At 50.6% G+C, this 26,957-nt stretch overlaps 1 long non-coding RNA gene across 1 annotated transcript in view; it reads left to right on the top strand.

Moving 5' to 3' along the window:
- Window positions 1–206: 206 nt before the first annotated feature.
- Window positions 207–26,957, top strand: part of LOC116599097 — a 49,883-nt gene continuing 23,132 nt past the window's right edge. Inside the window, exon 1 of the long non-coding RNA XR_004289240.1 lies at window positions 207–340. This is a non-coding gene — a long non-coding RNA (uncharacterized LOC116599097). The remainder of the gene's footprint in view (window positions 341–26,957) is intronic.

Genomic DNA, 26,957 nt, shown 5'->3' with positions numbered 1-26,957 from the left:
CCTTCCCCACTCCCCAGACCTGGTGGGCTCCCTCTTTGGCCTCATCCAGCCCTTCCTCCGGGTCCCATCCCCCTGGAGTCACCCCTCCCACCTCCAGGCTTGCTGTCCCCAGCTCAGGCCCCGGATCCCAGGCCAGAGTTTCCTGTTCTCATCACCACACTTTCCATGACACAAGAGGAAGTCAGCTGGGCTGGGGTTGGGTTTTCCAAGCAGCCCAGCAGCCGTGGGGCCAGAGGTGGGGGGCAGGGAGGGGGTGAGCCACCCCCAGGGCCCGGGCCTCAGTACCTTCTCGGCCTCTGTGAGAGAGGCACCTGCCTGCGCTGCCCTGGGCCCACACCAGGTAACCCCGGGTTGTGCGTGCGTCTGTCCGCTGGTCAGTCAGCCCCTCTGGGTTCTGTGACTCCCCAGTGTCCCCAGAATTGGCCCTCTTGCCAGTGCTAAGGGGCCACGGGGACAGATGCAGGGGGAAGGGGAGGAGCTGAGCACTGGGAGGCAGGGAGGACTGGAAGGAGGCCCAGAAATGTGACTGGTGCCTAGTAGGTCCTCAGTGTTTGTCGAATGAATGAAGGAATCTGGGGGATGGTCTGGTGGCCGGAGGAGAGGCCTCCGCTCTGTGAGTATTTGTTAAATGACTCAGTGACCTGAATCCTTGAGAACCTTGGAGAGGGGGGGCCCGCTGCGGGGAGCAAGCTTTGCAGAAGCACCCCGCCCCCCTCCATATCAGGAAGTGCATCCTTCCCCCAGCTGTGTTCCCGCTCAATCAGATCATTGGTGGGGGAGGGCTGGGGGGAGGAGGGAGAGCGTGGGACAGGATAGGATCGGATTCTGGTTCTGGATGGACAGTTCAGGGGCACGCAGGCATGGTGGAGGGGCTCTGGCCCAGGCAGGCACCTGCACGTGAACCCCAGCTCTGCCCCAGATGGCCAGGTGGATGCTCAGAGCCTCTAGATGACTTGTCCGCAAAATATGGGGTTGGATGATCCCGAGGTCCGTTCTCTTACTGTAGGAACCCTCTGGGGTTGCGTATCCGTTCTCTGTTCTGGGACCTGAAGGGTCTGACTTTTTCTCTTGTGTGAAAGGTGTCAAGTGCTGGGCTTTTGGTGAAGGGCCAAGGACTGAGGACGGGAGGTTGTGCAGATAGGGGTGTGCTGGCTCTGTGAGGTGGCTCGGTGTGTGCATTTCCCCCTGTCCCAGGTAGGTGGGGCTGCCCTCAAGGCCCTGTCCAGCCTGCAGGGACAGGTCAGGGCGCCTTTCCCCCAGTCTTTTTTTTTTTTTTTTCTTTAAGATTTTATTCATTTATTTGTCAGAGAGAGAGAGAGAGCGCCGTGGGTGAGCTCACAAAACAGCGGGGTGGGGGGCTGTGGGACAGCAGGCAGAGGGAGAAGCAGGCTCTCCACTGAGCAGGGAGCCCGATGTGGGGCTCCATCCCAGGACCCGGGGACTGTGACCTGGGCTGAAGGCAGATGCTTAGCCCACCCTACATCTCGCCCAGCCCCTCCTGGGAGCCTGGTTGTGCTCTCTGCTAATACTGGCCTCACACCCCGGTGGTGAAATCTTGGGGCCATGACTCAAGCAAGTTCCTGAGACTCCTTATCTATCAATCATGATGTTTTGAAGATGAAGTAGAATAAAACGTGCAAAGAGCAAAACGCACTCCTGATGCCTAAGAAGGCTTCTGGGAACCTTGATTATATTGTGGTGAACGTTTCGGGGGCGGGGAGTAGAGGGGTTTGGGGGATCTGAAAGCTGGCTTTCCCCTCTGACTAGGTGACTTTAGGCAGGTTGTTTTCCCTTTGGAAGGCTTCCTTTGTAAGATGGAGTAGGGAAGGAGCCCTGGTTCCCATCATAATGACAGGAAGGGTGTGTAAACCCTGGTGCATGCCCCTGAGTGTGAGGGCCGGTCAGCGGAGGTCTACACCAGCCAGCCCCAGGATCTCTTCACACTTCCTCACTGGGGCTGTGTGCGTGGAGGCCCAGCAGATGCCCTTGAACGGACTGATCTGGGCTTTCAACCCGGCCTCTGCCCCACACCCCCAGACCTGCAGCCGGCCTCCCCACGGCGGGTGTGTAAGAAACACGTCCCCAGCCCCTGGCCCACGGTGGGTGTGAATCATATATGTCAAGGACTCAGCATTCACGGTTTCTCTTCCATTGCTCCCGAAAATAAGAACGGACTTGTCACACCGTGGGGCACGAGTTCGGATTGAGAAAATAAGGCCACCTAGCAGAGAGAGTAGGACAAGTGTTAACCAAGCCCATTTTTCAGATGAAGTAATTGAGGATCAGAGAGGCATGGTGAATTCCCCAAGGCACACAGCCAACTGGCAGTGAGGTTTGGCCTGAACCCCCAGGTCTCCTGGGCCGTGGGCCACCCTTCCTGGGCACAGCCTCTCTGGCATCTTGGGCTGGGACCTCCCCTGGCCCCTGGGGACCAGAGGGTCCCACTGTGTTACAGTAGATTGTGGGGGTATGAGGGACCCACAGGTCAGCTGTGTGTCCTTGGCCCACAGCCTCTGCTCTCAGACACTCCCTTCTGATGGAGCATGGAGGAGGAGATAGGTCCAATCCAGCCTCTGGGAAAGTCAGGAAGGCTTCCTGGAGGGGGTGACATCCAAATGAGGCCTGAAGGGCAAGTCGGAGTTTGCCAGTTTGGCAAAGGGATGTTTTTCAGGCTGAGGGCAAAGGCTTCTGGGTCATGTTAGCACAGTAACTGTGTAACTACAAGTGAGAAGAGTTGAGAAGTTGGGGGGCCTGGGGGTCAGTCCTGACTCAGTCCCTCACTGGCTCTGTGTCTGGGGTGGAGTGTTTCCTCCAGGCCTCAATTTATTTATGAAATAAAGGGGCTGCACCAGATGGTCCCCAAGATTTCTTAATCTGTGAATTACGACTTGAGATCTTATTTCAAGGAATCTAAAAAATCGATACGGCCTTTTTTTGGGGGAAAGAGTATCAAAAGCCACAACATTAAAAAAACCCAAACCCTCATACACAGGGTTACCTTTAGAAAGCTCTCTTTTTCTCTCCCCCTGGGGGGGAAGGCAATACACACAAGAGGGTTTAGGTCACTTAGGGATCATGAAAACAGGGGAAAGCAGGGCAGCGGGCAAGTAAATCCCTTCCAAGTCCACTCTGGAGCAGGATACAGCAGGATACAGGAAGAGGACGTAGATCACAGTGTACCCACTCGGAGACACGGCCCTTCTGCTCAGGGAAAAGACTCACAATGTGCAAACTGCAATCTTACTTTCATAAAATAAAAATACAAGTGAAGTGAACAGCTGGACAAAATGTTTCTGTATGCACAGGAAAATGTTTTGTAGGACGTTCATCCAAATTATGATAACGGAGTAATTAATGGTCGGGGACAGGATTCGGTAGAGATGGGGGAAAGGCTGGGCTGGGCTTTCTTTTTTATTTTATGCACTTATGTATTGTTTAGCTGTTTTCAAAGAATGTATATTACGATTTTATGACAAATTAAAAAAATTATGTAAAAGGGATTTGCAGAAAAGTTTTTAAAGAACAAAGTCCCATGTGTGGTTATGTATCACATATCACATTTTCATATCATTTTCTGTTTTCCTTAAGAATAAAAATGTGTGTTTATTGAGAAAAATCAGCAAGTAAATAGAGTATAAAGAAAAAAATAAAACCACCTGAAATTTTACTGTTCAATATGACCACTGTTAATGTACTAGAGCATAGATTTGTATTATTTTTTCTGTTTATAATAAATATACTTTGTTTTAGGATTAGTATCACATATGTGATGAAAGTTTATATATATAAGATATGTATATAGGTATATTTTAAGATATATACACACAAAGATATATATATATAAAATATATATACACAAACATATGTATATATTTGTAACCTGCTTTTTTCTCTTATAGTATATTTTGAATGTCTTCTCATGTCATATACTTATATACCCTGATTTTTTAAAATGTTCTATACTAGCCAACGTATAAAAGTCCTGATGCTTATTTAACTAATCCCTATTAACTGGACATTTGTGCTGTTTACTTTTGTTTTCTACTATTAAAAATAAATCCATGATGAATATTTCTGCACAAGCATCTTTATTTTTTTTTTTAAAGATTTTATTAATTTATTTGAAGAGAGAGATCACAAGTAGGCAGAGAGGCAGGTGGGTTGGGGGGAAAGCAGGCTCCCCGCTGAGTGCAGAGCCCGGTGTGGGGCTTGATCCCAGAACCCTGGGCTCATGACCTGAGCCGAAGGCAGAGGCTTTAACCCCCTGAGCCACCCAGGCGCCCCTGAACAAACATCTTTAAAAAATATCCTTCCTTCCTTCCTTTAAGTAGAATTATTTGAATCAAAGATTATAGCCATTTTATTTATTTACTTATTTATTTATTTATATTTAAATTCCATTAATTCACATATCGCACATTATTAGTTTCAGAGCTGGAAGTCGGTGGTTCATCAGTTGCACAGGATGCCAGTGTTCGTTACATCACGTGCCCTCCTTAATGCCCATCCCCCACCCGCCTCTCCTCCAGCAACCTTGTGCGTTTCCTAGAGTTAAGAGTCTCTTATGATTTGTCTTCCTCTCTGATTTCATCTTGTTTTACTTTTCCCTCCCTTTGATTATGGCCATTCTAAGTACCAAAAGCCTTCGTATAAAACTGAATTAGTGACCCCCTTCACTCCCAGCTTAGTTCTAATAAATGCTCATTGACTGCATTAATTAACAAGGGTTGCACCCAGATAGGTAGACAGGTAGTAGGGTTTTCCTGTTCTGCATGTGGGCGCTCTGGGTACCTCCTGACAGTCTGTAGGAAGAGCCCAGGCACACCCCACGGGATGAATGTCAAATAATATTGGCACATTTTTGATGATTTACTGAGTGTTCAGAGCTCTCCTATGATGATTCCTGTGTGTCTAATGATCTGGGCCCATCCGGTGAGAGGTTGGGAGGGCTGGCTGTGATGTAGAGATGAGAGAGTGAAGCTCTCAGGGATGGGGGGTCAGGCCCGGGTGCAGACAGCCTTGACCTGCAGGAAGAGACAGGCCAACACAGGCCTCTGGAGAGAGACTCGCTCTGGCCTGGCAGAGAGAGTGGGAGGGTACAGCCTAGTGTTCTCTGTCCAGTGTGTACCCACATGGAGCCCTTACCTGGATGTCCATCTGAGCAGTCCCAGAACTGTCCTGAGTTCTTTAAGCTCTGCTGACGTCAGGGCCGTGTCGGGTTGGCCCCATGAGATGGATGGAAGCAAGTATTTACTGATTCTGTGTGTGGTGATAATGATGATGGTGATGGTGATGATGATGATGGTGGTAATGGTGTCAATAACAATGATGACAATGGTGAAGATGATGATGGTCATAGTGTTGGTGATGATATTGGTGATGATGGTGGTAATGACGGTGATGAGGTGGGTGATGATGATGGTGATAATGGTGAAGATGGTGATGGAGTTGGTGATGTTGGTGATGATGGTGAAGATGTTGGTGATGATGGTGATGATGACAATGATGAGGGTGATGTTGATGGTGATGACGATGAAGATGTTGGTGATGATGGGGATGGTGTTGGTGATGTTGGTCATGATGATGATGATGGGGGTAATGATGGGCACCACTTGCTAAGGGCCCTCACAGTCCTAGGAGCTCTGACTAACCCATTACCTTGGTTCTTCCCAGTGTGAATGTGCAGCCATCACTAAATTGGAGGATAATTGGAGGTGGCCCACAGATGACCATTTTTATCTTAATAATTATGTATTTAACATATGTCAATTGAATATATTAGAAGGTAGATAATTACCATACCAAATGCATGATTTTTGAGAGCAATATAAAATTTCACTTTTATGTTATTTAGCGAACACGGCTGAGTTCATTTAAAGGGAAAATACTAATACTTGGTGCTGGGATAAGGTCAATACGAAGGTGGAATTTAAATAGTTGACATTTAGGACCCTTAGAGGCAGAAACCACTGTTATCCCCATTTTGCAGAAGTCAGAGTGGAGAGAGTTTCACTGGCTGGAGGTCACACAATATGCAAATACTAGAGCTGGGTCTTGGCTCCTGATGCCGAATTTAGAAAATATTTTATTTAAATAAAGGAGACACACAGAAAAGGGCATGTATAGCTTCAGTGACTTCACAGATCGGACAAAGCCATGTAACCAGCCCCCAGAAGCCCCCCTCCGGGGCATCCTCCCAGCCCCTCACCACCTGCTCACCAGGGACCCACCAGCTGGACTTCCAACATTGCAGATTGCTTTTGCCCGTTCTTGAACTTTATCTAACTGGTATCACACAGTTTGGACTTTTTCTTGCCTCTGGCGATATTTTAGCCAACACCGTGCCAGAAGATTCATCTTTGTTAGGGCATATGGCGGGGGCTGGGTTTTCTTCCTTGCCATATAATATTCCACGGCCTGCTGTGGTCACAATTTTACCCCTTCTCCCACGACGGTCACTGGGGTTGTGCAAAGTATGAAGATCTCCTGCCCCACCCAGATACCTGCACACCACACAGTATACAGGACTTTCTCCAAGGAGCCAGAGACTAAGCAGGGTGTGAAACACACAAACCCACAATTATAGAACCGGTGCTTTCCGCAGTGCAGGTTGGCCTTGAGGTGGCCAGCGTGGTGAGTGGTTGGGACCATCATACTGCTTGTCTTGTGGCCTTGTACTTTATGAAGCGCTTTTCCCAGCAGCGCCTCGCAGCCCTGTCTGGTGGCGGGTGTCTGGGCTATAAATGAGGAAGGGGAGGCCAAACAAAGCGACTCCACCAGCACGTGGGGAAAAGGAAACAGAGCCCGGACCTGAGCTCAGATCTCCTGCCCCTAAATCCTTGGCTATCTGTACCTCCTCCCAGAGGCCTGCTACGTCTTGGCAGGGGGGTTGCTTACAAGGCCAGGGAGACCCCTGTGGCCCACGGGGGAGAGGGTTCCAACTGTTTTCTGAGAAGGATCTAAAACCAAACAGAGCCCCTGGCTTTTTGGAGTGAGAAGCTACCTTCCTTTGAGCCTGACTTCATTTCCTTTGCAAAATGGGGGGGGGGTGTCTGCCCCAACCTGGGAGGGCTGTGGTCACCAGGACCGACAATGCCTACGTGCCGCCCTCACTGAGCAGAGCCGTGAACTTTCACATTCGTTGTTGTAAGATCTCATAACCACCCTGGGAGGAAGGCAGGGCATGTCGCGTTTGCCCTGTATTTCAGAGGGGTAAAGTGACTCGCCCATAGTCACAGGGTCCTGGAAGGAGCCAACAGGGAGGGACTCAGGGCCCAGTGGGATACTCCCTTTTCTGCTATACTGGGCCTTGTCCTCTAGGGGAGCCCTGCTTTTAGGACCTAATCCGAACTGGGGCTTGGGGCCTGAAACACAGTGACGTGGGGGCCCAGTGAGGTGGGTGGTCTGCCTCGGGACACAGCATAAGAAGGGTCTGGCCAGCTGAGAACCCAAGGCTCCTGCATCCCACCGCCTGCAGGATGGGGCTGGGGTGGAAAGCCTGGAGCATGAGGGTCAGCAGAGAACCCCAAGACACATTGAGTCTAGGGTGGCCTGCCTGGTGGGGATAGGGGTTAAACGAGCTTCTAGAGCCCCTTTTTTTTTTTACTACCTGGAAAGCTCTGCCTGCTGAGTAAACTCAGTAAGATGAGAAAAAGAAAAGTATTTTCTGGATTGTCATGAGGATTAAATGAGTCAAGGCCCAGACCGGCCCCTAGCGCCGAGCACTCCCCCAGCCCAGCCCGCTAAGGAGGGCAGCTCAGGACGCGCATGCGCACGGCTGCCCTCTGTGCCCCCGTGAGGTTGGACTGATCGATGAGCAGGGCGGGCCCAGGCGCCCGATGAGGCAGGCTCTGGGGAGGAAGGGCTGGACCCAGGGCTGGGGCAGTGCACCCAGGGGTGAGGTCTGGGTGGTGCGTGGGAAGGAGTGTGGGGGCGGAAGGAAGCTGGAGCTGGTCCTGCCCCCACTTCTCCCCTCTGAAAGTCCCCACTTTCAGCTAGGTCTGGGGCCAAGGCTTCGTCCCCCAGGAAGCCCTCCTTGGTTTCCCTTCTGCAGTGCCCCATCTTCTTTTCGCCTCTCAGCTCCCTTCTGACTTCCCCTCTCTGATGAAGGGGCTGGAAAGAAAAGCCAAACATCGACAATTCTGTGAGCCCGAGAGCTCACCTCTTCCCAGGCTCTGCTAAACGCACGGTCAGTGTGGCCACAGGATGGACTGCGGGGTTTCTGGGTCAAATCCGGATCCCAGCTGGTGGAGAGAAGGGCATATTTAAAACACGAATGAGGATTTTTCTCAAGGGGTCCATTGTCAGCTCTGTGCCCTCCTGTGCCTGGTGCCTGTGTCCCTGAAGAGGGAGGCTACAGGCTGGGGGGGTGTGTGGGAAGGGGGGTGTCAGGGAGCAGAGGGGCTTCCGCATCATGTCGAGGTCCAGAATGCGGCAGGGCACAGAGCTGCCGTCTCTGTGGGTGGGGTCTTTCAGCCCGAGCTTTTGGGGATCCGGTTACCCACTGATTTCTAGTTGTAAGTGAATTTAAAGGGGGTTTTGGTGGCCAACTGAGGAACCCCCTTTTTCTGCCCGAGGGTTTGGGGGTCCTGGGAGAGGGGATGAGCCAGTCTGGGCGGTCAGGGCCCAGAGCTGGAGAAGAAGCTCTCAGCTTTGCACATCACAGAGAGCTTCCCGCCTCTAGCCTGGTGTCTGCCTCCTCTGGGGGGGGGGGGCGGCCCCAGGCTGGGGAGATTGTCCAGGGTGCCCTGAGCCCAGGGTGGGCGGGGGTCCTGACCACGGGGTCCACATTTGTACTTCAGGGTTCCACGAGCTGCCCAGTGTCATGGGTATTATTTGTGCATGGTTTTTGGGTTTTTGTTTGTTTGTTTTTTGTTTTGTTTTGTTTTGTTTTGTTTTGTTTTCCTGGGGAAAGGGCCACCCCTTGGGCCTTCATGCCTCCCTCGCACCTCACGAGGTCCCAGCGCCTCTGGTGCAGGACCAGGCGTGCACTATGGAAGTGTGGTTTCGTGCTTTGTTGGTTTGCTGGGTTTTGCTGCAGACAATGTGCCTTCTCTCCACTTGGCAAACCACGGCCGGAGGGCGCAGGCTTCGTGCTTTTTGTCTCTATTGCCGGGCTCTGTGGGCATCGATTGTTCTGTCCCAGATTACGGCTCAGCTTGTGCACGCACTTGTCCCCTCCCTGAATCCGGCCCGAGGAGCCTTTAGCACTGTTCTGGGCCTGGAAGTGAATTGAACCCGGGTGCACAGAGAAGGAAACTGAGGCCCCCACGGTCGGGTGGCCAGCACCTGTCCGGAATGGTGGCTGAGACTTCCTCTTCTGAGTCCTGGGTCCTTTTGTTCCAACATTTCCCAACCTCTCTGCCTTCCACATCGCCATGGCAACAAGAGACCCGGGGTGAGGGAGTTCGTATTTACTAGTACTTTCCATGCTCACCACAGCTCTGCAAGCAGCCTGGGATCTTGTCTCCGCTTCGTGGTCCCTGCCCAGTGTGGATGCATCAATAACCAGGCTTCGGTCCTGTTGTCTGGCCCTGGAGCCCCTGAGAGTCCCACAAAATCCAGCTGCTGCCTTGCATTTTTGTGACCTCCTCCTGCACCAGCACGGCCTTCTCACATGCCCAAGGGCAGCCCACTTGTTTCAAGCAAAATTCTATCTTCAGTGCCTCAGCATCGTGCAGACTGAGCAGGTCTGCTGCTGAGCCCAGTGCTCTGCGTTCCTGGTTGACAAACCACCTTCCCCTACTTTGTCTGATGCCCTGTGGGATCTGGGGGAGCTCGGGGATCGGAGCTGGAATCAGACAACAGAGCTCTGCCTGGTAGAGATGGAGGGGCCAAACCCCATGGGCGGGGGGAAGGGGCTCATGCCCCTTCCCATCATGGCCCTTTTGGAAGTTAAAAGGGGGGGGGTTGTTGTTATTTGTTTTTGTTCTTTTGCTTCTCTGCAACCTGTGGGTTTGACCAAGCTTGGAATGACTGGGCTGAGATCTGGAGGGGTCCTGGGGGGCCGGGTAGGGACAGCCACTCCCAGGTGCTCAGGGGGACAACGCTAAGGGGCAGAAATGGAATCATCTCTAATCAGCTACGTGGATCCTGATACATACATTCCTTTCCTATTTGCTCTCGTGGTGAAAAAACTCACAGACGTCTCATGGGGAGCTGGGAGAGAAAAAAGGGACACTTCCCAGTCCCGGTTAGCTGGCCTCATCTCCTGGTTGTGTTTGCAGCTGTGCTGTGTTCCAGGGTAGACGGGAGGACGGGGTCCAGCCCCCGCCTCAGGCTCAGCAGCCCCTGTGACTGTCCTCCTAACACTCAGCGCCACCCCCTCAGCTCCTCTCTGTCTGACTCAGTTTCCTCCCCCAATCGGTGTCAGGGAGCCTGCTATTCTTTTTAATTACGTGTGTGTGTGTGTGTGTGTGTGTGTGTGATAAGAAAAATTAAGACCTATTCAGTAGACACATGAAATACACAGAAAACAAATTTAAATCACCTCCCTGAACCCCATCACCCAGAGACGCAGGCTTAAATCTGACCTCCTGAGCACGGCCAGTTAAACTTAACATATTTCAGTGTCAACTCTTTGTTTTACAAGCATTTTTATTGTTGTAAAGTTTGCACGCTCACTGAGGAAAATTGGGGAAGCATGGAAAAAGGAGATTTTCTCGTTTCTTTAGCAAAGAAAGGAAACTCATAATCCCGCGACCCTGACGTGATCACTGCGTTTAGAATTGCTCCTAATCAGCTTTTGAACATTTTTTAGAGCGTATGCCCAAAGCGCATGTTTCCGCAGTTGCGAGGGTGTTATATAAAGGATTCTGGGTCCTGGTCCGTCCTGCAGTAGTGTGAATAACCATTTCCCATGTTAATAAAAATAGTGGCTTGTATGCTCTATTGTGTGCTGATGTTGCCCAGCCCTTTGCAGGCAACCGCTCGCTTAGTGTTCTCGTGACCTTTTGAGGCAGGGGCTGTTGTTCATTTCAGAGGAGGAAACTGAGGGGACCTTGTCTGAGGCTGGAGAGCTAGCCCTCCTGCCCCAAGGTCCGTGTTCTTAATCACTCCATTATGTCTCCTCCTCTGAATTTTTTTTTTTTTAAGATTTGTTTATTTACTTGACACAGAGAGAGAGAGATCACAAGTAGGCAAAGAGACAGGCAGAGAGAGAGGGGGAAGCAGGCTCCCCGCTGAGCGGAGAGCCCAATGCAATGTGGGGCTCTATCCCAGGACCCTGAGATCATGACCTGAGCTGAAGGCAGAGGCTTTAACCCACTGAGCCACCCAGGTGCCCTGTTCCTCTGAATTTTTAATAAGGTTTCTAGTTCCATAGAAAAGCAGCAAATGATCATCATTAACAATTCAGAAATTTCTGAACAACGTAAAAATATCCAGGACCCGTTGCACTGTGATGTTTATTTCTGACCTCTGTCAGCATTTTGTGCATATATCCTCCCCGTTTATTTAGAGTCTATATTATCCTAGCTGACTAGTTTTGAAATTTTTTTTTTTTTTTAAATCTTGTATCTTCGGTAGTTCCCAAGTCACCAGACCCTCTCAGAAAAAGCTGATTTTTATTGGTGATTCATCAGTTCATCGAGTGGGGGGGGGTCTTCAGTGGGTGTAATCACTTCCCAGGGGCTGGACTTTTAGGTTGGGTGATTTTTCTGAATTTATAGAGAGCCCAGAGATAATTAACTTGCTGCATAAAACTGTTCTGTATTTCTATTTTTTTTTTAAAGGATATATTTCCAGGAACTCAATCACCAGGCCAAGGGTTTTTGTTTCTCTTAATTTCTAGGCCCAATTATTTTACAAATGGTTGGTAACTCTGTTCTTGAATTAGCAGTGTTCACTTTACTCCTGAATAGATGGATATAAACTATGTTTTTTGTTTAATTTGCATTCCTTTTATTCCTAATGAAATTGAATTTTTAAATGTGCTTTTTAGCCACTTGTATATCTTCTTTTGTGAATTGTCCAAGCGCTTTGCAATCAAACTTTTTTTTTAAAAAGATTTTATTTATTTATTTGGCAGAGAGAGAAATCACAAGTAGGCAGAGAGGCAGGCAGAGAGAGAGGAGGAAGCAGGCTCCCTGCCAAGCAGAGAGTCTGATGTGGGGCTCGATCCCAAGACCCTGGAATCATGACCTGAGCTGAGGGCAGAGGCTTAACCCACTGAGTCACCCAGGTGCCCCTGCAATCAAACTTTTAATGAGGATAGGAATGATCTGTATCTAGAGTGTCCAATAGGGCAGCCACTCACCAAATGTGGTTATTGAGACTTGAGATGTGGCTAGCTTGACTGAGAAACTGAATTTTCAATTTAACTTAATCTAAATATAGATTTAATTTAGTTTGAGGATTTAATTTAAACCTAAATTTATAAATATAAATTTAAATGACCACTTGTGGCTGTTGGCTCCCGTATTGGATAGCACAGGTCTAAACCTTTCCCCAATTATATTCTGCAGTCTCAGTGGGTGTTTTTTATTGATTTGTATGAGCTCTTTATGTAGTACAGCTCTTAATCTTACATTACAGCTATTAATCTCTTATTGTATTTGTTGCAGATAATTTCCCCAGGTTGCTACTTGACCTTTACTTTTGTGTTCATGTTGTTTACAGAGTATCAAAATTAGGTAGCCAGATCTCGTGATCTTCTCTTTTGTGGTTTCTCCCATCGCTTTAGGCTTAGAAAGTCCTCCCCCTCACAAAGGTTTGATAAATTCTCTCATCAAGTTTATTCGAGTCTTTCTGTGATTTTTTTTCCCCTTTAGCTCTTTAATACACCCAGAATAATTTAGCTTTGTGTTATGTGGTATGGCATGTCTTAGTCATCTCGGTGCCCAGGGTAGAATAGATGTTCAATACATTTTATCTCAGATGGGATGCTTTGGTGCCTGTGGGTTAGGTTGGGTGGGGGGTAGTAGGTAAGCTGGGTGAAATTGAATAGTGAATAAAATACCACTACTTAAAGCAATTGTGATGTTTGTGAAGGAGTTAATGAATAGGAAAATGCCTCTAATACGGTGTTATTTTCCAGGAAAGATAAAAATCATACCTACAATGGACTATCAACTCCAATTTATTTATTTATTTATTTAATCTATTTGACAGACAGAGATCACAAGTAGGCAGAGAGAGAGGGGGGGGGAAGCAGACTCCCTGCTAAGTGGAGAAGCTGATGTGGAGCTCGATCCCAGGACCCTGGGATCATGACCTGAGCTGACGGCAGTGGCTTTAACCCACTGAGCCACCCAGGCACCTCGTCAACTCAGTTTTAAAAAGGTGGTGAAAATATTGGAAAAAATGTTCCAAAATATTAATAGTAACTACTGGTGGTCGGTATTTTTTTTCTTCCTGCTTCTTAGCATTTCCATACCAAGTACTGACTCCAGTATATGAACGATCAGAAATGTTAAGTGTTAAATACAGCTACAACGTGTTAGTACTGACTCCCACAGCCGTGGGGCCACGCTGTGGTCCAGGACCAGAGGGCTGCGGTGGGGAAGGGTCTTTTCTGGCTTTTGGTTTGGGCAAGCTGAGACTGAGTTCCTTCTTAACATTCATAGCATGTGAGTGTCTCCAGCAATTGACATAACCAGGGACTGTTTTCTTATCTCTAGAATAAAATTACTAGCGATTTTGTGTGTGTGTGGGGGGGCTTGTGAGTACAATTTTGCTGTTAATTTCTTTCTCTCTCTCTCTCTCTCACACACACACACACACACAGTATATATATGTACAAAGTCACATGTATCACTGAAACAAAGAGCCTCAACATAAATTTATTCTACAAAATGGGATTATAATCTACTTCTTACTATAAAATTGCTCCCCCCACCTGCCCACCGTGAATTGTGACTTTTCACGGCAGGACACAGGGATTATATCATTCTTTGTAACACCTGCCCATCACCCACGTTACAAATGTGCCATGATTTCTCTTATCTTTCTCTTTGTCAACATGTATCTGGTTCCTTGTTACAAGGAGAGCACAGCAAACAGCCTTCAGGCAGGTGTGTTTAGTTATCTTTTAGGATATGTTTCCAGAGGTGGTATTGCTTTGTGCCCAGATGCATTTACAGTTTTGGAAGGCGATGCCAAATGGTTCTTCTAAGACAGCTGAACAGGTGGACAGGATCACTGTCCAGATAGGAACTCTCCATGCCCCCGATGTCCTCAATTCTGGGTGCTGTTGGTAGTTTCAACTTTGATCACTATGATGAGTGTAAAACATCTTATTGTGTTTTAAATTTTAATTTATTTAATTTTCAGGGAAGGTGAACCCTATTTCATATGCTTTGTGGACATTATATTTTTTTCATTGGTTATTTATCTATTCTTTGCCTGGTTTTCTTCCGGGTTGTCTGTCTCATCCTTATTGATTCATAGAAGCTCTTTCATGGAATGGATGTGAATTATTTGTCTATTACACATGTTGCAAGTATTTTGTCCCAGCCTGCTCTTTTGTTTCCGACAATTTCTTTTTATGGTGTCTTTCACTATTCCTAAGTTTTAAATTTGTATGTGATCAGAATTCTTTTTCTTTCTTTTTACGGCGTCTGGTTTTTATATCAGGCTTAGAAAGAGCTTTTTCACACTGAAAATACAGAAATTTTCCTCTGTATTTCCTTTTAGTACTTTTGCTGTTTTGTTTTATTACACAGACACCTTTAACCCCCCTGCCTGGTTTTTGAGTCTGAGTGTGAGATGTGGCCCATATTAATTATTTAAAATTATCTTTAAAGTTTTTGCATTTTAATTCTTTTCCTCCCAAAAGGAAAGCATTTGCTTCAACATTGCTATTTGAAAACTGCATGTCTCCCCCCTTCTGATTAGAAACACTACCACACTATTGAATTTCCTTATACATTTGGGTGGGTTTTTTTTTTTTTTGGATTCTTTCTTATTTTCCGTAAATTAACCTGTTCCCCAAAATGATACACACAGTTTCAGTTCCTATAAATCTGTAGACTTAACTATTCTCTTGATAGGTGGAAGGATATTATTCTTCTTCTCAAACATTTCTTTATTCTCACTCATTTTCAGATAAATTTGTCAAGTCTCCCACCCTTGAAATCCCACTAGGTTTAAATCTCAATGAATGTACAGATGGATTTGCAGTAGAATTGACGTGGTAACAATGTGGGACTTGCCCAGTTGAGGCTCTCTTGCTAGATGAAGTGAAATTTATACACCGGGCCTCAGTTTCTCCATTTGTAGAGAGAAGATTGGATCAGACGTGAAGTGTCCTTTAGGTTCTATAACTGAAAATAACAGTAATACTAGCATTATGGACCTGAAACACCGTGCTGGGGACTAGGGTACAGATAGAGGGGACAAAATCCTGATGCACCAAGGGCTTTTCATGTAAGGGGAGATTCAACATGTGTATGAAATTATGGCCAGATGTCATGGACATTATGGTCAGATTCATGGACAAAAGTCGATAAAAAAATAAAAAATAAATACGTGGTTGGAGGGAGCTGTCATTGTCCACCAGCCAACGACAACATCCTTGGCAATGTTTTGTCCGTGGCACGAATGTTCACTATCTTTAGTGAAATTTCAGGTGAAACAATTAGCAATGGTTCCTGTATCTAAACTTCCGGACACCTGCCCACCATTTTGGGCATCTCTCTTCTTTTGGTAACCAGCTAGCTTGCAAGTGGCTGTTTTTCCTCAGACTTAGTCAGAATGTGTCCTGGCTTGGCCACTCAGAGCTTTTCAGGGTTGGATAGAAAACTCAGAGCGCCGAATCTTGATCGTGTTGAACAGGAAAATGAGGTCCAGAGAGGGGAAGGGACCTGCCCAAAGTCCCACAGCGAGTTGGAGCCAGGAGGATTCCGGAGGGCTCTGTGGGTGCCTTGTGGTTGATCCTCTTTCCCTCAGGGTCCTGGGGGCTTGAGGGCACAACCCTCCCTCAGTGCAAGGCGGCCGCAGCCCTGCACCCTCCCTCCAGACCGGGGAAGGCAGAGAAGCTGTGAGCCAACGGCTACGGGAGCAGAGACGGGTGTTAGTGGGGGTTGCCCCTACGGGCCAGCAGATCCCACATGCTCCTGACTCAGGCCTCTTGGGAAGCACTGACTTTTATCTAGAAAACTCTCCACAGGCTCTGGGGTGCTGGCTGCTGATCCCGGCGGGGATCCTGACCTGGGCACGTCTCTCTCGGGGCAGAAAGGCCGCTGCAGCTGGTGGTTCTGGATCCCCCACTGGCATCTGAGTCCTTCAGCTTCTCTGTCACACGTTGGTTCCATGGCCCTAGGAATCCGTCCTGCTGCTCTGAGTGTGACCACGGCAGGCTGTGTGTGCTGGGGATGATGGCGGGCCGCGAACAAAGCGGTGTCAGCATGTTGGTGACAGCTGGGGGTGGGGAGGCTCCCTGAGAAGCCATCTGGTTGTGCCAAGTGGCCTAACTCCCGCCGGCACTAAGCTCCTGGGATCTGCCTCTTTGATTCCCAGCACAGGGAAAGACTACCTGGGCTCAGTCCCTGTCCCCTTCCACCCCAGGCAAGGATCCCCAGGAAGCTTGACAGCCCTCACCCCCAAGTCTGGGCTGAAAAGCCCGGAGTCTCCATCGGGTGGGTGGACGCCTACGGAGAATGAGGCTTGGGCCTAGTTATCCTGAACCCGTGTGGACTGGCCTCACCCGCAAAAGGCAGGAAGCTGAGGCCCAGCCCGTCATTGTCACTTCCCTCCTGGGGGACTGCCCCAGGTGAGGCCCCACTTCTTCCCAGAAGCTGACTCCCCCTCCCCCTCCACGGTGGGGTAGGTAAAGTCCTCTGCCCCATCTCTGTAACCAGGCGCCCTATGACTCCAGATCTGGGTTCTTACTTCTCTCTGTCTTTCAAAACAGCTTTATTCCCCTCAGGATGGAGATGCGCTTCTAACCTGGAGAAGCTCATGAACGGAGATGTTGATGTTCAAAGCAGTGCTCTGGCTTATCTTTGCGAATGGCTCCCTCCATTCATTCACACCTTCATTCATATCTTCATTCATACCCTCGCTGATAAGCAGGCACCAAGCCCTTGGCCTGTGTTGGGCACCCCACCTACCGAGATGGGTAGAGCACAGTCAGATTCACCAGTTCTGATCCAACCAGGATGAATACCTTTCCCTTCGTGGCAGAAGTAGGGGTGGGGTCAGCTCCCCCGAAGCTGCTGGGGACAAGCCCAAGTGTTCCTTGTTGCTGGACAGGATCCCACCGGAGGCTCTGATGTAGGAGAGGCTCGGGAGACCCGTGGGGGATCCCACTGTCTGTGGCCTGGTGCTTACTCTTGCTTTGGAGCATATTCCCTACAACAGGGTCAGGCTCAGCGTTCCCCCGGGGCCCCGAGTGCTGTGACCGGGCTAGCCTGTGGCTGGCCCAGGCCCCCGCGGGGTCTGCACTGCTCCATGCGTCAGGGTGGCCCCCATTTGCTGAGCGAGCCTCTGGTTCTCACTAAGGTGGGCCACCCTCCCCCCCCCCCCCAGCGGCCACCCACGCCAGCTCCGCAGGAAGTGGTTCTTCGCTTTCTGCTTCCCCTCTTCAGTCTCACACAGGGCCTTGAGGCCACGGGCAGGAGAGGCCGGGCCCGTGGGCCAGGGGCTCTGCCTTGATTGCTCTGGAAGGGTGGGCGGCAGGGGCGACGCTGGGCCCTTGGGAAAGCCTTCGGAGTGTTTAGTGTTTTTTCCCTAAAATAGATGCACGTTTTGTGCCTTATTTACTAAGAATATTGATAGATGCTAATTGTAAATTATTCGTAGACTACAGAAAAGAATTTTTAAGAAAAGTAGGTTTCCCCCTGGGCTCACTAACTAGGGACCACCACTGTGGTCTTTCTAGACACTTTTCTGTGTAGATGTTCCCACCCTTTGAGACAGCAAGGACGGGCTCACACAGTACATGGCTTCCCGCTTCATGTCACGGCCGCCTCCCCGAGTTAGGACATGGCTTCTGGGAAGTCCTGATGCATGGGTCCCGGGCCCCTGCCACCGACACCCGGACGGTCATTGTTTGGTCTTTCCAGCACTGCTGGAACGGACACCCTGTACACAGCCATCAGGTGATAGCCTTGTGACAAATGTCTAGCTGTGGGGTTATAGGGTCACAAGGATGCACATTTGGAAAAAGGCCGGGGTGTGGCTTCCCACGTCTGGATCAGCGTCTGCTTTAGGTTGGCAGGAAACTAGTTCCCTGGGGTCCCCCAGACCTGCTTGAGCCCCCTCCTTCCTTCGGCACCCCCTCGCAGGAGCTGGTGTCCCCGTTTCTGGTTGACTTGTCCTTCCCCTGTGGCCAGAGCTGGTTTGCCTGTCCTTTGCCCTGCATGGCCTCTGGTCTCCCCGGCTATTTGCTTTTGCTGTTCTGGAAAAAGCAGGGGGCAGGGACAGGGCGACCGAGTGAGGGCTCTGCTGGGGTCGGCATGAGCGGCCCTCCTACCTTCTCCAATGTGTGTTGTTGGACCTTCTTCACCTGGGTCTCCTGGCCTAGCGACAGGGTGGCTGGAATCTTGCTCAGGGTTCATGCGTGGGTTCTGCTGACACCCAGAGCTCTTTGTAACTTGCAAAAGGCAGGACAGATGTGAGGGGGACGAGAAGGCAAGGGGCATCTTGGAGGTTGAATGAGGGCAATAGGGAGAGCCATGGGAGCCGAGGGGACACGGGAACCTGCTGGAGACACACAGCACACCACTGCTCTGCCCCAAGTGTGGGTAGGGAGAGGCCAGGGGGAAGGAAAGCCCCTGCAGCCGAGGCTGTGGCCCCAGATGGAGGTCGCTGAGCCTAGATTCATTCATTTATCCAACAAGTTTTCCAACAAGAGTGCCTCCTGTGGGCTAGACACTATTGGGGTTGGGGATACAGCCAAGAACAAAATGGAGCAAAGGCACCCCTGCCCTCATGCTCCCCAACATTCTCATTTGGGGAGACAGATGACAACACACAATATAAATGAAAACGTTATGTGTCAGTTGGTGATTAATACTGCAGAGGGGAATTGGGAGGGCCGCACACCTAAGACGAGAGAGGGAGTCCTGCGGATCCTGGGGGGGAACAGCTTTCCAGGCAGAGGGATTGGGCAAAGGCCCTGAGGCAGTAGTTATCTAGGGTTTGATGGCAGGAAGGCCATGTGGTAGAAACAGTGTGAGCAGGGTGGAACAGGCGTGGGATTGGAGACTTACAGGGGCCTTGGTACAGGATCATTCAGGGAGCCATGCGGCAAATGCCCCGAAGGGAGTAAGGGCAGGAAGTGGGGACCCGGCTAGGAGGTGAGACATGATGGTGGCTTGGACCAGCCCAGTTGCCATGGCAGTGATGGAAGTGGTCAGAGTTTGGCTACTTGTTGAACTGGAAGAAGCAGGATGTCTGGGTGGCTCGTGTGTGGGAGGTAAGAGAAAGAAGTAGCCAGGAATGACACTGTAGTTTTTGGCCAGGGTTCCTAGAAGAATAGAGGAGCCCTGTCCCGAGACCGGGCCTCTCTGGGGTCTGCTTTCGGTCCTGCAATGCTTGAGATGCCACGATGCATCCAAGTGGGGTGGCCGGGTGGGCAGTGGGAAGTGGGGATATGAGTCTGGGGCCTCAAAGAGGTCCATGGGAGGGACACGCTGGTGTCATCGCTGCAGATGTGGGGGGTGGGGCGGGGAAAGTGGTCATGTGAAGTCATGGCCCGGCCTTTCTCGGCCCCTCCGACCAGAGAGCCCGAAGTCCCACCCGGAGCCTGCCGTGCTGGGCCCGTGAGCCGCCCCTCACCCACCACTTCTCCTTTCGCAGGCACCCGCTGTCTCTGCGTGGGCTGTGGAGGGCTTTGCTATTTCGGGCTCCCTCCACCCCCACTGAATGGAGGAAAGAGGTTTGGAGGACAATCATGCCAGACCCAGCTCGCTCCAGAGCCAGGTCAGTCTGGAGCCCGGGGCCTCCACGCCATGTCTGTCTTTGATCCAAGATGCGTGGGGCCCGGCTCCCAGCTGGTGCCATCTGGGCCACACACGGCTCTGGTTACCTCCCTGGAGCTCAGAAAGCAGGTTCCGAGCATCAGCCATGGGAAGCGGCCTTGTGTTCACTGCGTCTCTGTGGCCAGATGGCCGGCCTTGCTCCGCCACAGGAGCGGGAGAGCTGCGTGCGGTGATTCTTGGTGTCATGTTTCACAGGAAGGACCCAGACTCAGCCAAACTGTCTCTGGCTGAGCCTTTTCATCTTTTGATCAAGCATGTAGCATCTATTGGGTTAGCACTGAAACAGATGGGTGAACAGACACTGCTAACGATTTTCAAGAAAGCTTAGAGTGGGACGTAACACACACATACACAACTCACACGTGCACATGCACACACATCCATGGTCCCACTGCTCTGCTCGGGAGAGTGTTTCCATCCCTCCTGGGAGGCTGTTCGGTGCCTCTTGCCCACCGTAGCCCCCTCCCACCAAGAGCACAGCCCTGTCCTGACTTCCATCACTAACGATGAGCTTTGCCTCTGCTGGAGCGTTCTGCCAGTGGAACCAGAGGAGTTCATCCGTGGTTTTGAGTTCAACGCTGGTTTCTGCTCGTGCGTCGCTGTGTTGCTTTCCATTGGGTGAGCACCGATGTTATTTGGTGTCAGTGATTTTGCTCTAAGCAATGTGAAGACCTAGATACTGTGTTGCTTTCAACATTGTATCCACAGAGCCTGGCATGAGCCCTGCGCAAAGTTTGCCCAAAAAACAAATGAATCCTCCTTCTTCAGTGGACATTAGCCAGGTCTGGACTCGAGGCGCAAGGTCACCTCATCCGTGGACGGCCTCATAGCCACGCTGGGTGGTCTACCAAAGACCAAGCAGTTGCTCTGGAAAAACCTCTGGGGAGGACCCAGCAGCCCCAATCCTTGTCCCTCCCCCTCCTCTGTGGAGGGCATATCCTCTCGTCCATCTGGGTCATAGCAGATCACCACCTTGTTATAATCCTGGTTCTGGGGTTGCATGAGCCTCTGATGTGACCCCTTGGTCCCCACCTTGGGGACAGGGGTGGGGACATCCTTACATCAAGTAGGCTGAAGCAGTGCATGCTACAGGGGTGACATGCCCAAGCCAGGGTGAAGAGACTGGCTGCTAGAGCCTTGCTGTGTGACTGTGGTCACACGACTACCCTCTCTGGGCCTTGCTTCCCTCGTCCGTGCCGGTAGTCTGGCTTTGTCTCACTCTGTCCACTGTTGCGACAGTTGGCTGCGGGACCAACCAAGTGGGACAAGTGGGGATGTTTCACAGTGTGCCTTCTCTGTAGGCTGCTGGGGTCCAAAGCTGCCACGCCAGAAACCTCTCCGGGTGGAAAGCCGCCGTTCAGCCTGGCATGCTGCCGATAAGACCGCTCTCCCGGCCCTGCCCTGGCCCTCGTCTTTGATGGTGAAATGTGAAATCAGGAAGCGGCTAGCTCTTGAGTGAAGTTGTATCGAAATGAATCCATCAAGGGAAATGGGATCTTGATTTTTTTCCGTTCCGTGGTCGCCGTTTCCTGAGTGGAAACCTGAAAGATGACAGGGTGCTTTCATTAGAAAACAAATCCTCGGTGGGCCGTTACGGCCAGACTCTCTCTGTGGGGAGGCGGGCTCCTCCGGCAGACCCTGGATCTTCTACCTCTGTGCTCTGAGGCTGGGTCTGCACAAGCCTGAGCATCGGGGGGCCCCTGCACGAGGAGGCCAGATATCCCGTCCACACCGGTAGCAAGGGCACAGCACACACGGGACCACTCTGGAAATGGGGCATCTAGGGTCTTGGGACATCGAAGGTGGGAACTTGGAGAAGGGAGAGGGGGAAAGTTGGAGGGCTCGACCCCCCGCCTCATTTCATTCTATTGGAGCCAGCCGGAGGTTCAAAGACAAGTACCAGTGAGGCCAACAACACAATGACATGCCTCTTGTGTCTGTAGGTCGCTTTGCAGTGTGCGAGCTGCTCGCCCAGAGAGCGACAGCGTGCTCCTCCTACCCTGAAAAGTATAGGTGTCCTCATGTTAAAGGTGAGGAAAAAGACACAGAGAGGTTCAGTGATGTACAGGGAGTCACACAGCCAAGAATGGCCCAGATCGTCCCATGGGACCCCCGTGACCCTCCCACTGCCAAATGAAATGTCCTCATTGATCCCTTAGTCATCGATTCCTTTTCTGCTTCTTGCCCAACCACGTCGCCAGCACGTCTGCCTGCCGCCAGCTGCTGACTGGGTCCCAACTGAGCTCGTTAATGACGTATATAAGATGGAGATAGATTCTGGATCCTAGACCTTTATCTGATGAGACACTTACAAATCTAGGAAATGAACTGAGGGTTGTTGGAGGGGAGGGGGGCAAGGGGATGGAGTAGCTGGGTGATGGGCGGCTAGGAGGGCACCTGTGATGAGGACTGGGTGTTACATGCAACCGACGAGTCACTGACCTCCACCCCCGGAACTAATAATTAACATACACTGTATGTTAATTAATTGAATTTAAATTAAGAAAAGAGAAGAAAGAAGGTAAGATGGAGATATATTTTGTCTGTCTCATTGGCCATTCCGTGGGGCTCAGCGCCATCCCTCTCCTTATGGGAAATGGCTTTAGGTCATCCCCTCCACGCCCCCCTCCCCACAGACGTCCTGACATGGCTTCCTTGCTTACGTGATGCTTCACGTTGAAAATGGAGCAGGCAAGAGAGGTTTTGGACGTGGGAGTGAAGTTAGTTCGTTAAGCACGCCGCCGTATTTACTGCCGTAGGGCCTTCGCGTTAACTCCCCAGAGCGTCTTCCTTCTTTTCCCTTTAGACTCTGAGTTATCATGGTGGGTGCTCTGTGGATCAGGCTTCCATCTGGGAATGGATTGCTTTCTAAGTGAGACGTACATCCTGAGCCCCCAGGGAGAAAAGGGAGAAAAGATTTTTCTGCAAATCCAATCCCCAGAGAAGTTCAGTAGAGGGACGGGGCCCCTCTTTATGCCTCTGCCAAACTGGATCCTGCGTGGGGTACTGGGCTCCGAATCGGCGGCCTCCCTCCCATCATGTGTTCTGTCCAGTCTTCCCCAGAGCCACTGGAGTGCTCCCTGAACGACAGAAATCTGGTCACGCCACCTGAGCCCTCCCCCCATTTAAAACTCTTTACTAAGCAATTTGGCCCCTCCCCCAGCATGCAGGTAATGCCAGGCAGCGGAGACATCAGGGAGTGGGGGGCACTGCAGTGAATTGGGACGAGGAGGGTGGCTACACCCCTCCTAAGGAGATCCATTCCTACCCTCTTGCCATAGAAGAGTATAGGCTTCATGTTCCCAGGTCCTGATTTTTCAACAAGGAAATCTGGGTTTTTATATGAAACTTTGCCCCTGACTTTTTTTTTTGAAGTAGGCTCCTTACCCAGTGTGGAGCCCAACACAGGGCTTGAACTCATGACCCTGGGATCAAGACCTGAGCTGAGATCAGGAGCTGAATGCCTAACCAACTGAGCCACCCAGGCACCCCTGAAATCTAATTTCAAATGTTGGTTTATAATTTTCACAAGGTGCCACATGGGCCACCCATAAAACATTTCTGTGGGCCAGATACCCACATGCTATGACCTTGACCCTGTGCTATATGTTCTCAAGATGTTGGTGGCTCTCCCCAGATGCCAAGCGATCCCCAAACATTCTGATCTGTACACTGTTGTGGTAGGTCAACTTGTCTTCTTGTCCTCATGCTGGATGGGTGACTTTGGGCCAGTTCCTTGACGTCTTGGGGCCTCCGTTCCCTCCTCCATAAAGTGAAAGTATCATGGAAGTCATCTCAACAGTTGATGACTGTTGAGTCAATCGGGAAGACTGCATGACTTGATGAACACGAAGTTGTACTGTGGGTACTAAGCCAGCATCAGCCAACGTTGTCACTGTCATTAACATATCATCCTTCTCTTGGTTGCCACCTGCCCTGATACATCTTCATAGATTCCTTAAGATCAGACATCCCCACCCTGCTGGATCCCCCTTCCCAGCCCCGACTCTCTGCATTGATTTTTGGTTGGCCTGTCCATCTCCCCCAGGCTGTGAGCCCCCTGAGTGGATGAACTATCTTTCTATAACACAACTTCTGGCAAAGCTTGGCCCAGCCAGAAGAGACCTCCGGAGTGCCTCACTGAATGGATGGTCCTGGAATCAGCGGTGGGGCTGGACGCCTGATGCTGCTTGATTTTTCCAGCCTGGCCAGGGATGCATGTCTTCTAGCACCCATTCCTCCCAGTAGCTCCTCTCGCTGGCGGGAGGAAGCCAGGAGACAGGAAGTGAAATTGACAGACACTGACCAACTCGGTTTCACTTTGGCTGTGAATGAAAGGAACTGAGCCCCCCGGGGGTGGGGATCGGGGTTTGGGAGTGGGGCGGGCCAGGGCGTCATGGTGTGTCATTGAGATTTTTTTGGATGTGTCTTTCAATTTCAAAAGCGTGAACCAGTCATACCATGGGTTGAGAACTTGGAGCGTCAGATGACTGTGTCCCCAAAAGGACATTGCTATCTGTGTCTGGTAAAGTACCTGGGAGTTTTCACTGTTCCCAGCTGTGGGGCCTTACAGTGATGTTATGATCCCATATAGTAGTGTTCCTGAACCTCTGAGGCCTGACTCATTCTTTTGCCCTTGAGCTGGTGTTTAAAAAAGAAAAAAAAAAAAAAAAACTCTGTGGTCGCAACCAAGATGTGATGATGATAGACTTTGAGCCCCGAGAGTCTCGCCCAGCCCACTCTGGCACGTTTCGGGGACGCTGTGAAACTCAGCCGAGCTGCCTGTCATCGTGAGAGAAGCAAGCAAGTGGGGGTAAGACATTCAGATCAGCACGAGTTCTGTTTCTCGCTACTCATACAAACAGGCCCTTGCCGGAAGCCGCCTCAGTGGGAAGGAGGTAGAGCTCTGTGAGGGCGCTGTCAAGTCTACGCTGGGAATGATGGAGGTTTTTCCGTTTTCTCATTTTCCATTACTCTAATACGGTTATGACCTGGGACTTTTTGTGTGTGGGGTCCCAGCTGAATGTTTGTGATATTCAGGAGTTCTGGGGTTCAGGGAGGAGTTGGCTGAGGTGTGGAAACTTGCCCCAAGTTCGTGTCCCGTTCATCGCTGCCAGTCACCCGCATCGTGTGGGAAGCGTGTGCTCAAGAGACGTGTGTTGTGGCTGAACGATTGTGGGATGTGGGGTCTGGTTCTTCCTGGACCACTTGGATGGACACGTTCCTCTCCCTCTCAGAGACCGAGTCTGTGTCTTTAATAATGCATTTGTGATATGGGACCAGCGGGAAGAAACTCAAGGGCCAATGTGCACACAGGTCCTGGAGCAGAGAGGGTGCCCTTCTGCCCCCTCCATGCCTCAGGTGGACCAGCCTTGGGACTGCTCGCTTGCCAGGATTCTCCACGGCCCTTTATCTATCTGTATTCGTGTCCTATTGGATCCTTTTCAAAGAAGACCCCCCGAGACTATATAAGCTATAGGCTCCACAAAGCCTGGGTCCATCCCGGAATATATATTGTGAATAATGAAAAACCAGGTCTATGGACTAAGAATCTTGGCTTAAGAGGCGCCTGGGCGGCTCAGTCAGTGAAGCGTCTTCCTTTGGCTCATGTCAGACCGCAGGGTCCTGGGATCAAGCCCCGCATCGGGCTCCCTGCTCAGCGGGGAGTCTGCTTCTCTTCTTCCTCTGCCTGCCGCTCTGCCTGCTTGTGCTCCCTCTATCTCTGTCAAATAAGTCAATAAATATCTTAAAAAACAAAAAGAATCTTGGCTTCATCTGTAGATAGGATCCAACTGTTGACATATTTATTCATCTTGTTTATTGTCATTATGAAAAGTATTTACTTAATACCCCAAACGAATGAGAATCAGACCCCTGGGACCATTCAGCCCATGCAGATAATAACTACGGATAGTCCTTGCTGGAAAACGACAGACTGGACGTGATATCCCTTTGAATTAGCTCAGTGGTAGAGAGCGTAGTCAGTGTGAAGGGCTTGGGTCTCCGTGAGGAGTTTCTCAGTTGACAGTGACTATTAACCCAGACATGGTCCCCTGCAAGATCTCACACGTAGGGTTTCAATGGGCTGTGAGTGGGGCAGGACAGGGGTCATTATCCCCTTTAAGCAGGTGCATAGACTCAAATCAGTCACGGAGCTCAGTCAAGGTCACATGGCCACTGAGAGGCATAGTCTGGGTCCAGATCCATTACTGAAACTCTAAATTCAGAGCTTTCAACCACTGCCGTGTTGCTTCGGCAAGAAGCTTCACATGAGAAAGACAGAGAGGATTTGCTTTTTATAAAGAGTGGATTTGCTCTTTGTAGAGAGTGACCCCACCTTTACTCTACCTGCTGTGGGTGGGTGAGTGCGGAAGTGACCGGAGGGGCTCGTGCCCAGTGGAGTTTCCAAGGCCTCTCAGTCCTGCCACATGCTGATGTGATGACCCTTTGATTTTGTGACTCTATTTTTCCCAGCGGCAGTTGACTTAACCACTCGGTATGGCGATGAGAGGCGATTATCTTGTATCTGGATTAAGGCTGCCCATGACCTAATAGGTCAAAGTTGGACATTCGCTGCCCCTTACCTGCCTATAGAGCTTCTGTTGGAATAGATATCATGCTAGAGACCCAGGCGAGGAAGCACCCCAGAGTGTCAGGACCGAAAGGGACTTCTAGAGGTGTCCAGTCGAGGGGTTGCAAGCTCAGATACCCACCGAGGACGGGCAGGTGACCAAGTCATGTGAATCAGGCCAGAGATAAGCCAACGGGGAGGGGCTGGACTGTGGCGCTCACATTCAAACGCTTCAGCGCTCTGGGCTGACCATCAGAGCTGTCCGACGAGCAAACTTGGCTCACTCGCGGTTTGCCTGCAGCTCGGATGTGGTCAGGCCTCCTCCCTCCACCACCAGGGGAACCAAGGTCCTGAGTGGCGGTGAATTCCCATTGTCCCGTGAGACCAAGGATACGACCACGAGTCTCTGCGTTGTCACTGGAAATTAACCAAACAAGACACCTTCCCTGCGCATGAGGTTT

Source organism: Mustela erminea, chromosome 9 (assembly GCF_009829155.1).
Source record: "Mustela erminea isolate mMusErm1 chromosome 9, mMusErm1.Pri, whole genome shotgun sequence".
NCBI lineage: Eukaryota > Metazoa > Chordata > Mammalia > Carnivora > Mustelidae > Mustela > Mustela erminea.
The sequence above is the reverse complement of the archived record's forward strand: the minus strand, read 5'-3'. Positions and strand labels throughout refer to the sequence as shown.